The sequence below is a fragment of the Lactuca virosa genome, chromosome 9 (assembly GCF_052849685.1).
Source record: "Lactuca virosa cultivar CGN04683 chromosome 9, Lactuca_virosa_CGN04683_v6, whole genome shotgun sequence".
Taxonomy (NCBI): domain Eukaryota; kingdom Viridiplantae; phylum Streptophyta; class Magnoliopsida; order Asterales; family Asteraceae; genus Lactuca; species Lactuca virosa.
In genome coordinates, this window is record NC_136434.1 from 14358015 (window position 1) to 14370148 (window position 12134).

The following is a 12134-nucleotide window of genomic DNA, read 5'->3' on the forward strand; positions in this document are numbered from 1 at the left end:
CGACTCATGACCCGCAACCCACGCATACATCACTTCTATGATTCCTTCCGATTGCGGTCTGCATAGCCTAACTCAGAATGTAATGATTGCCGACCATTAAGGAGACCTCCGTCTCTCTCCTGGCCTGGCCACCGGGTCCCCAAAGACTCAATCCAATAAGGCTACTCAAGCCTAAGAACTCTCATGTGTCATGCTCTAACTAACAAATAACACGGCTCCCTACATCACCACGACACTTTCTCACTGGCTAGTGAGTACTACGGCTCCCCACAATATCACAACACCCTATCACTTACTAGTGAGTACTACGGCTCCCCGTAGCATCACACCACCCTCTCGCTGACTAGTGAGTACTACAGCTCCCCGTAGCATCACAACATCCTCTCGCTGACTAGTGAGTACCACGACTCCCCATAGCATCACAACACTCTCTCGTTGACTAATGAGTACTACGGCTCCGCGTAGCATCACAACACCCTCTCGCTGACTAGTGAGCACTACTACTCCCCGCAGTATCACAACACCCTCTAGCCGACTACTGAGTACTACGGCTCCCCGTAGCATCACAACACCCTCTCGCTGACTAGTGAGTACTACGGCTCCCGGTAGCTGTTGGATTTTGAGCATTCTAGCACTCCTAAGTGTACATGCAACCCTAAATACCTTGGATCTATGTTTTCTCTATTATACATGTAAATATGAATACTCCAAGGTATTATCCTAACTAGCATACAAAACATTGATTCATATGAAATAAAGCAAGTTAGAAGACATACCTTTTGATGTAGCTTGATTCCATGAAGCTTAAGAGCCTAGTGCCTCAAGTGTGACACCTCAAATGGTTCACACAACATCAAATGCATTTGGAATAACTTGAGAGAAATGGAACACTTCATGAAATCGGCTAGCCCTCACCATTCATACATAGTGGCCAATTTTTGGGAAGAATAAGAAGCTCATATAGTGTGTCACAATTAGAGTTACACCATGTAAACCCTAATTGTCATGGCTTTCCATTTCTTGTATCCATGGGTTCAAAAACACCATGGAGCATCCATGGAGTATCCTATGGGTTTTAGCCCAACTTGATAATCCATAGAGCATTAGCCCACTATACAAGTATGGATGATTTACACAATCAACCCATACATTTAATTAGTCTCTTTTTGATCACTTAATTAATTCCAAACTAATTCTTGATCAATACTAATTAAATAATATTATTAATATATTAGAAGTTATAAATATATTAATAAACCTTAAGTGTTATTTCTCTCATTTTAGTCTATCCAAATGCATGATGCCATGCAACCCAAATGGACCATGCCAAGTCGGTTCAAGTACATAACAATTATAGTTATGGACATAGACACTAATCCAACAGTCTCCAACTTGGATAATTCTAAAACTATTATTGCGTATTACTTCAAAACCTGACTGGCTATCGTAGCTCTTGAAAGCCGCTGTCGTACTCTGAACAAATCAATGACGCGTCCATTAGATAAGGGGTCATATATTCCTCCATTCTAGATATCATATGGACTGAGACATGGATTATAATCATTCTCTCTGTCCATCTATTGTTTCCCGATTTCCGATTTATAACGACCGACTAATTGAACAAATCAAACCAGTCCAGGCTTGGCCAAGCACTTAGCGGTGTCATCACTAAATCATTGAGGGGCCCACAGATATCGCTTTTATCCCTTCAAGGGTAAAAGGAATGGATAAAATTCGACTCATATGCTTGTTCTACTACTTATTGAATCATACACAAAGGCACGTTTTATAACATCGAGTTACCAATGCATTTTCGTACAATCAATGTATAACCAACTCATAGGCAACAACTCATATCTCTAGGTTTGAAGAATATAAGATATTATCGTCTCATGATCACTCGTGATAAAATCCATGAAGTGATTCAAATGACCGTAGGTTGAATCCAATACTCAGAACTTATGAGCACTCATGAACGTTGCAGCAACTCTTGCTATGTCCACTACCTTGGACATCTACAAACCCGACTCAATACAGTCTTGCCTTAATACCTACTTCCAACGTATTATCGACTGTGGATGGTTTGAATAACCTAGTCATTCGGGAAGAATAACCTAGCTATTTTGGAAGTCAAAACATGCAAAGTGAAACACAAGAATAATCGAATCCAATATGGTCTCAGAACTTATGAATATAAATAGAACACCTTTTATTTATCACCATGTTGATTACACATTATTCATTGCATACTGTTTCAAATTATGAACTTTATACTTCAATTAAAACAATAGTTGTCCCATGCTCCAAGCATGTAAACTGTGTTTTCTAAACACTAGTCATGCCATACACCAGATATGCACACTATGTTTGTCCAAACCTTAGTTATGCCATACACCAAATATGCACACTAAGTTTGTCTACGATCTTTACTTTGTGAAATAGATAAATTGAACATAGATCCAATGATTCTTATTTCACAGTCCCAAATCCTTACCGCAAATGCAAGAATTCCAAATTCCTGCCATTTACCGAAATCTGTTAGATTTTAAACTTTCATGCAACTATCCACTTGTAATGATTATGCACAAAGTCACAAAGACTTGTCAACAGTCATTATAGAGTATTCCAATGGAGAGCATTCCATGGAAACGAAGTCTCAAAATCAAAGTACATTGCTTTGAACATCCTTCTTGCATTAAGTTTTCTAATCTTACACAGATTGAATACCTTCCACCTATAGGAATATTTCCATATTCTCATTTTGACTATCACTTCTGAACAAGAGTTCCCTCTTTTCAGAACATGTCAATATGATCCTCTCCAAAACTTAACACTATACTTCCAACTGTCCCTGAGCAACCAATCTTTGGTAAACCTTAGATTGTCCTCGACAATTGCTTAATCATTATAGTCATATCCAATTCTAGACTTTTCCCCTCTTAGTGCCCTGAGCATTTGGAAAATTTAGAAAGGATGAATATTATAGCACATGCAATCGATCCTATACCCGAAGCATATGGGACACGATTCATGATGTCTCACATAAAGACATGATACTAGACTAGTCTTTTTGCTACAATATTTCTATTTCCATTTGCCAAGTTCTCATAATTCAGATTATGAAAAGGGATGTCGTAATCATAATCAAATTTTAGAATGCAAATAATGGACCCATATATATAATTTCCTTGTGTTGAGCCATTCCAACATAAATTCATATATATATCCTTGACTAAAGATGATTAAAACCTCAATCTAAGCTTTTAGAATTGAAATGAAGTATAATTTCCTCTCCCTTAACTCTAGCAAAACAACTTTTCAACCCCTGCAACTTCACGAATTGAAACTTTTTGTTTTCTATAATTAACATTGCTAACTTGCAATACTAAACATAATTATCATGCTCCCACTAACATGATGATTATTAGCATAACACTTATGCTCCCACTAGCTTTGACATGTACTCAGAAATCAGTTGGACTTCTAGAAATCAATACTTTATTGACTTTCTTACCAAAGTTCAGATTTCTGATACTAGATGCTTTGATAAGACTTTATCAAAATCATACACCTTTCCTTAGACAGCTCACATGTGTATCTAAACAATTTTTTGAACTATGAAAAGGGATGTCGTAATCATAGTCTCAATTGTTTAGATCTTTTCCATTCCTCACAAGTCTATGTTAGTGTGCCGGTTAACCACACATGCTCCACTAACGACTTTGAGAAATGCAAATATCACAATTGCTATCTACTTAAAATCTACTTAGTGAAAGCGTTTCCTCACCATCATTTTCATGAATCGGAGAGAAACCTTATGACACTTAGATTTTATGGTGTATGTGTTCCTTTCCATGTGACTTTTTTCAAAACCATAGTCACAAGACAAGGTTAGTGAAAATTCTAAATTCATATGGACTGAACTTGTGCAGTCTTAACTTCTAGCCACCTGGCCGCCCAAGGGCCTACCCTTGCTTCCAAGTTGTTATGCAACCAATTGAGAACTCTCAGAAATCATATGCAAAGCCAACTTTAACTGGAATGGGCATAGAATATGTCAACTCGATAGGTTATAAACCTCAAGCTAGTAAGAAACAATAGGTTTTATCCTTGATTAGTTCTTCAGACTTTCAAGACCTTTAAGACTCCCACTGTCCTCTTGACATATAAGACTCTCTTTTCAAATATTCAAGAGATAATGCAGATTCTTTATCAAGACAAACACTTCACACAATTGGCCTTAGTTGGTCTCTGTTTTATCCAAAACACCACAACTTACCAATTTCAAATGTACAAGAGTAAGACACATTTTACTCTTACATTTGACAAGTGTTATAAACCTTCTTTAAGATATGTCACTCAAGTTACAATCTTGGAGTATGACTCTAAGAATTGTTTTTGGAACGAAGTATGACTCATCTTCTTGATTTAACCACTTCAACAATTCATGTTTCCTCTTCTTAGCCATAAGAATGCACTAAGATGTCCTTAGAGGATGAATTGTGATATGGTTTCTTAATCATTAAGATGATCACAAAACATAATACTTAAAGTACTCTCCCATCTTTTCATATTTGAGAAACTTTTATCTTTCTGCCTAATTTGATTCTTCTCATCCGTTCTGCCATACATCGAATCTTTCCAATGTTTCAGAATTATACTTAAACTTGTAAGTAAAACCATATTTACTAGGCTTTAGTAAATCATGACGAATAGTTTTATCGATCTTTTGTGGTGGACTTGACCAGTGCACAAGAATGTGTACTCGTTCCCTTTATTCCTTTCCTTGTGCACATAAGGAATTAGTCTTAATTTTCCAAAGCTAAAACTTCTCATTCATCATACACTTTAACTTGCATGATTCCAAGTTTCTATCCAGCTGAAACTTGGGTGATGAGAATCTTTCCTTGTTTGGTAAATTTAGACACTACCACAAATGAAAGAATCAAATTCATATTTCCACTATTGCTATCAATGGAATTATATAAACAATTCTTCACAAATGCCACTATAAGGATACTTTAAAATAAATAAAAATAAAACCTTTTTTTTATTTAAAACTTTACGGAAAAACTTATCCTTACAATGCAAATGCATATGAAAACTTGTTGTTATCTTTTCCTAAGCAATATGTCATAACTCCTAAGTAACAGCTAAAAATTCTGATTACCGAACCATGCGATCGAAATCCATCTTCGCGATCAGAATTAGCATATACTTCCTTTAAGCTTCCTCTCTTTTCTTTGCTTCTTAAAACATAACGTGTGACCCAGTCACATTATGTAATAAGAATCTCCAGATAGGAACTTAATAGAGTTAGACAATGGACTTTACCTAAAGTAGAGTCAAACTTATTGACTTTACAATCCTTATGATCTTTTGGTAGCTTCGCAACCAATGCCCCTTCCTTTAGCAATAGAAACATATGGAATCTTTGGTAATGATACATGGGACTATCTCAGACTTATCATTTCTCTTTACCATTTGGTCAACCGTGTTGACTATGGCCGATCCCTTTCCATTGGGAAGAGAAAGCTTTTACTGGGTATCCAATGTTACCATTGAATATTTGGGGAAGTTGATCTTCTAATCAAATTTGCTTTACTAGTCCTCAAATCATTTCTGATTCAGCAGCACCGAGCAAATAGATAAGATCATTAAGGGTCATGTCATAGTCTGTTTCATAGTAGTCCCAAAGGAACTAACTATGTGACTTAGAAAGTGATTGAACATCCAACTTTCTCAAGACTTTGACACCCAACTCTCCTGGCTTGTCAATATGTGACTTTATCTCTAAGATGTGAGCACACATAGACTTTGCTTGCCAATAGGGCTTGAGTGACCTTAAAATTTTCAAGAACTTGTGGGTTAGGGAGAATAATTGGAGGAGATGAAAGAAAAAATTATGATTTCCATGAGCCAACCATGGGACATCATCTTCATTAGGAAAGCTTGTTCCAAGAGATTTGGGAAGATCATAGATGTCTAAACCAGTCATCTAATATGGGAGATATTCAAGTTAGTTGATTTAAGTCCTAAATATAACATCCAATATGAAATATTAAGGTTAGGACCCAACACAATACTTTTATAACTTGGAAGAGGGATGTCGTAATCCAAGCTATAAAATATTTGAAGGTAGGCGAATGACGATTCACCAATTTCCACCTTGAAAAACGAAATAATTTATTAGGTTTTAATTGGATTTGAAACTCCTAGATCTTTTGAGATTCATTGAACAGTTCAATGGCATGTTTTAATCTCGATTGTGCCCTCTCAAATTTTGTGACTGGGATGCCGAGAATCACAAAACAAGGTGTGAATAACCATGAAATATACTTGGTACCCTTAATATTTACCCCTCAATCCATGTGCGGGTTAACCACATGCGCTCCACCGATACTAAGATAAACATTAACTTACCCTTTGCCTACTTTGTTAAATCCAGGTTAGTGTGCCAGTTACCCACACACGCTCCACTAACCACTTAAGCAAAGTGAAAAGTGTAATTTCATGGGTTAGCACCAAATTCACATTTTCCTAAGTAACTAAGATTGGGAATTTATAAGAGTTTAGTTACTTAGTATTTATCATTAATACTTTTAATGAAGGGAGAATTATAGTCCTTGTCCTACCCGTTCGGATAACGACCCTCCACCAGTCAAGGAAGCGGTGGGTAAGAGTGGACACCCATTAAGCTGCCATTTTATAGGCAACAACCTTATACCCCCCTTATAGACCGGCTTCGTGAATGAGGCCTACTAACGGTAAGACTGACTTGCTCTTATACATATATATGATTAACTCATAATACTATAAAGTATAAGGGTTGAATTTTAACTTTTAAAATTCTAAGGGCTTAGCTTGGAATTAAAGTATTCATGAGGGAAACATTACAAATTTCAAAACTTGAGGGCAAGTTTTAAATAGTTCAAAATCTATTCAATTCCATAACTTATGTGTTTAAAGTAGTTTTAATTAAAAAAACTCTTCAAGTTCCATAACTTGAGGACAAGTTATAGAAGACTTTAAACTATTAAAAGAATATGAGTCTTCCTTATTTGTAACTTATGGAACACATTATGAGTTTTATGAATCTTAAATGTGACTTTTCATATAAGTTGAGGACAAGTTGCAAAAACACATTTTAGGATCAACTCTTAGATTAATTTGGATTGAAAACACATTATCACATAATTTTTCTATCAATATAAGCAACTCATAAGAACAAGATAATTCAAATCATCAATCTTCAAGAAATTAGCATGAACATACAAACTAATACAAATCTTGAAATTATGACAATTATCTTTGAAATTGGATTAGCATGAACATTACCACATCAAAAACAGGTTTACAAGTTCATAAACAGCTTAAGGTAATGTTCCTAGTCCAATTCCAGCCAAAACAGTCGAAGATATGCTATCTGGGGGTCCAACCCGTCGAGTGCATGAACCAACTCGGCGAGTTGGATAAATTTAGCCTTGGACTCGTCGAGTCCCTTCATGGACTCGGCGAGTCTGCTGTTCAGACAGCAACAAACTTTGATTTTTAAGCCAATTTTGAAAGTATAACAAGAAAACAAGCCTAGGTTCGGATACCACTGTTGGGTTTTGAGCATTCTAACACTCCTAAGTGTACATGCAACCCTAAATACCTTGGATCTATGTTTTCTCTATTATACATGCAAATATGAATATTCCAAGGTATTATCCTAACTAGCATACAAAACATTGATTCATATGAAATAAAGCAAGTTAGAAGACATACATTTTGATGTAGCTTGATTCCATGGAGCTTAAGAGCCTAGTGCCTCAAGTGTGACACCTCAAATGGTTCACACAACATCAAATGCACTTGTAATAGCTTGAGAGAAATGGAACACTTCATGAAATCGGCTAGCCCTCACCATTCATACATAGTGGCCGATTTTTGGGAAGATTAAGAAGCTTATATAGTGTGTCACAATTAGGGTTACACCATGTAAACCCTAATTGTCATGGATTTCCATTTCTTGGATCCATGGGTTCAAAAACACCATGAAGCATCCATGGAGTATCCTATGGGTTTTAGCCCAACTTGATAATCCATGGAGCATTAGCCCACTATACAATATGGATGATTTACACAATCAACCCATACATTTAGTTAGTCTCATTTTGATCACTTAATTAATTCCAAACTAATTCTTGATCAATACTAATTAAATAATATTATTAATATATTAGAAGTTATAAATAATTTAATAAACCTTAAGTGTTATTTCTCTCATTTTAGTCTATCCAAATGCATGATGCCATGCAACCCAAATGGACCATGCCAAGTCGGGTCAAGTACATACCAATTATAGTTATGGACTTAGACACTAATCCAATAGTAGCATCACAACACCCTCTTGCTGACTAGTGAGTACTACGGCTCCCCGTAGCATCACAACACCCTCTCGCTGACTACGGCTCCCTACAGTATCACAACACCCTCTAGCCGACTAGTGCGTACTACGGATCCCCGTAGCATCACAACACCCTCTTTTATCACCCCACAATCTCATCCTCAGGTCTTTGCTTCACTGTGTTCACTAACTCACGCTTCTCAGTCCAACATAGATAGGTACACACACTCACCCAGGCTAAGCATCACTACTCTTGACGACCACCGTCGGGATAAAACACTTTTTTTTCACTGCAATTCACATTCTCATACAACGCGTAACTTCGGAATATTCCAACTCTCACTTGAAACACGGAGAAATCGTCAACGACTCGGAACACGTTGACGAATATCCGAAACTCCCTCCTCTATTGCTCAAAATCCCATGCAAGAATACCCATACCGAACCAGAAACTGTTTGCTCAATCAACATCTACCCTTCCCAAAGTGCATATAACAACCCATATATTGAACCAGAAATTCTCAACCGTCGAAAGTATCCTTACGAGCTACCACACGGTCTACGACCGACAGCCACCTGCCGTGGAGACACTCATCCTTTCCTTAACACGTACAACCTGCATTATCTCGCTCCGCCCTCGCCTCGACCACCATAACCCTGGCCTCATGAGTCCGCACCGTAGATCTCCATAACCATTTCTCTAACCGCACTTGAATGGATCGTTGATCCCCTCAATATGTAGCACCTGGTTCTTGGTACGTATTTCTTTTTAATTTTATCTAAGTATTTTGCATTTTTGGCCTTGGACTCGGTGAGTTGAAGGACCAACTCGCCGAGTAGAAGTGAGATGGGATGCAGGGTTTAAGCAGTGGACTCAACGAGTCGGGTCCCGGACTCGACGAGTAGATCCTGTCTGGACAAAAACCCTAATCCGAGGGTTTGCACCCTATTTAAACAATGTTATGTCTACCACAACGTCCCTTATGCTCCCAGAACACCTCTCATTGAAACCCTATCCGTTATTGAAGCAATCTAAGCCTTGTTGGTGGATTTTGGTGCTTGTGGTCTTAAGAAGGAAGGAGAAAAGCTTGAGGAAGCAAGTAGAGACCAATGGAACCCGAGTTTGTGCACCTTCTACAGTTTATTGAAGGTAAAAAGCTGTAACCTTGCTCTTTCATTTGTTAGATCCCTCTTTTGGGAGATTTAGGGCTTTTATAAGCCATTTTTGATGACCAACCATGATTGCAAACATGGTTGGGGGTTGGGGCTTCTAAATCAAGTCATTAAGGTAGTCACAAGGCAGTTGGAGGTTGCTTTTGCACCCATGAAGGGTCCCATGCATCTTAAGAGCTTGTTTTATGTCTTTTTGAGCTCAAAGTCCCATGCAAGCACGTAAAGTTTGTAACTTTACGTGCTAGATCGATTGTAGAAGCTTGGATCTATCTTTTGATCAAAGGTTGTACATCACAAATCGAGGATTTAGAGTGTGGACGTGACCGACTCGGCGAGTCCGTTCCTGGACTCGACGAGTCCAAGGCTTTGAGTCCCAAATATGTTGGGGGTCAAAGAACTCAGTTGAGTGTTAGAAGGGTGGTAGTCGAACAGAAAGAGTGATCCAACGCATTGGACGTAATTTTAGACATGGAGTTCATGGGACTCGACGAGTGCTAGAACAGACTCGGCGAGTCCAAGGCAATCTCCTTAAGATTGGAGATGAACTCAACGAGTTGTTCATACAACTCGGCGAGTCGAGGACAAGACTTGTTCATCAGATGAAGGTGGACTCGACGAGTGTTCATACAACTCGGCGAGTCGGATGAGGTTCATACGATGTTCATATGAGAGAGGAACTCGTCGAGTCGATGCCAAACTCGACGAGTCAAGTCATGGATAAGGACGAGTAAAGGGTTAGGGACTCGACAAGTTGACGGCCCAACTCGGCGAGTCGGGTCAACTTGAAGTTGACTTTGACTGGACTTGGACTAACCCTGTTTAGGGTTGCACGTGCTGTGTATTGACTTGAAGGTTTTCGTGTAGGGATCGAGGAGCCGAAGGGACTCGACTTGTGCGCCGAGGATAATTCAATTACTGCACGACATTGAGGTGAGTTACCTTCCAGTAGGGGTGGGTCTAAGGCCACAATGCCGGCCCACCAAAGAGGAGTATTTAGAAGATGATTGTCTTTGTGATAATTATCTTGGTCTGGTTATGTGCTTTGGTCATGAGATTTATCTGTATGATATGTTATGTGTATAGTAGGGATTAGTTTCCCTTACAGTGGTCCTTAGGACCAAAGGGTAAGTCAGTACCCGGATATGCCTGACTGTATGCTTATATCTATTGTTGTATGCTAGTAGTAGGGGGTGAAATAGTCCCCAGTTACCGGTTGAAAGATACTGATGACGGTTACCGGTTGAAAGATACTAATGACGGTTACCGGTTGAAAGATACCGATGATAGTTACCGGTTGAAAGATACCGATGAAGGATACCGGTTGAAAGATACCGATGAAGGTTACCGGTTGAAAGATACCGATGATTTTGTATGGTATGTGGTATGATTGGGGAACTCACTAAGTTTTGTGCTTACAGTTTCGGTTTTGGTTTCAGGTACCTCTTCGTCGAAGGGGAAAGAGATGGCGGTGTAGCAGCGCATCACACACACACACACACACATGGTTTCCGCATTGAGTTTCTGGGATTGTACTATGATTTTCATTACTTTTGATGTCATAGTTTGGGACACAACATTATGATTTTGAAACGTGTAGTTATTTGACCATATTTTGGTAAAATGTTTATTAAATTATTAATTCAAAAATGAAATTTTCGGGCTTGAATTTTGGGATGTTACAAGTTGGTATCAGAACCCTGGTTTGAGGGATTCGGACACACCTTCGGGGGTGTCTGGACTCAAACCGAGGGACTAAAAGATTTTTACAAGGAAAATGTTTTTATAAAATCTAAATGGAAGGATTTTAAGAAAGATGAAGTGTGTGATGCATGCGACCGGCCGGACTCAAGTAAGTTTTCCCCAATATACCCATACTTGATATGTTATGTTATATGGTGTTGATTCAGAAAACTGCATGCTAGAATAGGACTAAGGATCTAGGAGGATGCCTTGTGTGCCTGATATATGATTCTGAGAATTGTGTGCTAGTTAGGGCTAAGGGTCTAGGGAGGATTCCTTATATGCCTGTTGTATGAGCAGTATGCTAGGACTGTTTAGTCAGCAGTAGGATGGCATGTATGGGTTATGCCTGATTTTGGTTACCCAATGCATGAATGCTGCTTGCTTTGTGCTATGGGGGTTTTGGCCATCTTCAACTAGCTAAGGAACGGATATGTAACAGTATCTGCAAGCTAGTTAGGGGGAGGTGGTGGGGACTCCTGGTGCAGCTGATGGCGGAGGGTAAGTCGGAGAGTGTCGTAGGGAAGCCTAGGATGAGGTCAGTGGAAAGGGTATCGGTAAAAGGGACTTTGCGAAGTCGAAGCAATCCTTGAGGAAAGTACGGGTAGATGTGGAAGGTAGTATGGGCACGTACTACTGAAAGCAGAGGACCCGTACTCGAATCAAGGAGGGCCTAGATGGAACCTGGAAACTTGGAAAGTGTGTGAGACCTCTAAAAGGTATATGTGACCCTGACAATCGTATGTTTATTTTCAGAATGGTGGTCACGCGACATGGAGCAGGAGGTTCAGGATCTGGGTCAGGATCGGGCTCGGGTGCAGGATCCGAG